The sequence below is a fragment of the Panthera uncia genome (assembly GCF_023721935.1).
Source record: "Panthera uncia isolate 11264 chromosome B2 unlocalized genomic scaffold, Puncia_PCG_1.0 HiC_scaffold_24, whole genome shotgun sequence".
NCBI classification, from domain to species: Eukaryota; Metazoa; Chordata; class Mammalia; order Carnivora; family Felidae; genus Panthera; species Panthera uncia.
Genome location: NW_026057580.1, coordinates 53,989,461 through 53,991,423, shown reverse-complemented (window position 1 = coordinate 53,991,423; position 1,963 = coordinate 53,989,461). Strand labels below are relative to the sequence as shown.

At 33.3% G+C, this 1,963-nt stretch overlaps 1 pseudogene; it reads left to right on the top strand.

Annotated features, from left to right (window-relative positions):
- The first annotated feature begins 606 nt into the window (after positions 1–606).
- LOC125938120 (40S ribosomal protein S24-like) lies at positions 607–1,128 on the top strand (annotated as a pseudogene).
- Positions 1,129–1,963: the final 835 nt, after the last annotated feature.

The following is a 1,963-nucleotide window of genomic DNA, read 5'->3' as shown; positions in this document are numbered from 1 at the left end:
TTCATAAATAAAGAGGAAAGATGAGAATTGCATACTGAGAGGAAGGACAGTATATAAACAGTTATAATTATTAGGTAGTAGAATGATCTAGTTTAAAAATCAACATCTGAAATTCTTATATGATATCCATACTTCTGTTCTTTTCTCAAATACTGTTGGATTAATGTTGACTTATTGCCAATATATTTTCCTGCAAGTTGACATAAATGTATGGGTTACAGACTGTAGGGAACTCAAAGAGTATTACTTCTTGATGGTCATTGGTGTCTAGCTGATTTATTTTTGAACAGTCAGCTACGTCTATCCCGATGGCATATGCTATAATGATCAATGTGAATGAGATGTATTTCCTGACCGAGCCAATATAAAAAGCATGAAAGTGAAACATTGCAGAAGCGTAAAGTCATTTTTACTTCTGTTTGGAAAAAAACACACTTTACTGCCTTTGACCTTTTAGTGTTTTCTTGTGGTTAGCCATCACATCATCCAATTCTATAAAAAATAATCACTTCCAAAGTGGCATAAAATAAACTAAGATCCCGGGTACAGTATGAAAGCACTGAATGAAGTAACATTCAGTGTAGAAGAGAAAGGGCAAATGTGCAAATCATCAAGTACATTGTATTTTTGGTTAAAGCTTTCATTATGTCAAGACTTTAAATATATGATTGGTCTGCGAATAGTAGTTCTTTCCTCCCTGGCTGCTTGAAGCTCGGCTGCGATCATGAACAACAGAGTAATCGCCCGGACCAGGATGTTCATGCCAGTTGACTACTTCAGCAGAAACAAATGGTCCTTGATGCTCTTCACCTTAGAAAGGCAACAGTACCTAAGACAGAAATTCAGGAAAAAATAGCCAAAATGTACAAGACCACACTGAATGTCATCTTTGTATATGGATTCAAAACCTATTTTGACGGTGGCAAAACAATGGGCTTTGCTATGATTTACGATTCCTTGGATTATGAAAAGAAAAAATGAACCCAAACATAGGTCTGTATGAGAAGACATGATCTGTATGAGAAGAAAACGACCTCAAGAAAATAGCAAAAGAAATACAAGAACAGAATGAAGAAAGTCAGGGGGACTGCCCAAGCCAATGTTGGTGCCAGCAAAAAAACAGAGTAAAGATTCTGCAGTGACTTTGTCTCTGGTGATTGTGCAGATTTTTCATGAGTGGATTAATAAACTAAGAACTTTTATGTGGAAAAAAAGAGATTTTAAGTATATTTTAAAATGCACTCTAATAATTCCTATCATAAGATTTCTGAGGTTTTATTATTGTCATGCATGATTTTTGGATTTGAATCCAAATATCCACCTAACGTGATTAAATATAGCATAGGGTCCAGTTTAATATAGACAATTATGCAAAGGTAGAATTCAAAGGACAGTAATTTTTATTTAGTTCCTAATTCTTTTTATTATAACTATATTATATATATTTATATACATATTTATATATTGTATAAATATTTATATATTGTATATAAATCTCACATAGTGCTATTTTATAAAGGAAAGACTGGGTTGATTAAGATGCTTACGCAAGGTCAAATACTAATAAATGGCTTACTAATGTCTTTCTAATTCCTGAATCCTATCTACCCTATATACAATATTTACATATATAAATGTGCATAAGTGTGCATACATATACACACACATACATGTATATTTCCTCCAAAATTGTCCAGTCAATAGCTTTCAATGTAAAACCATGCTGGTTCATCTAATCAACCCACCTTGGTTTTGGCTTAGGAAACTGAAGGTCAAAGAGATTGTGTGAGTGGACCAAAGTCAATGAATGAATTGTTCTGAGAACCAGAATCTAAGACATGTCTCTTGATCTTTCTTGAGGGCACTTTCCATTATATCATGCTGTTTCTATATCTTTACCATAATTTTTTGCCCATTCAACGTAAAATTTTTTCGTGTGTTTTTACTGAGGCGTGAAAATACA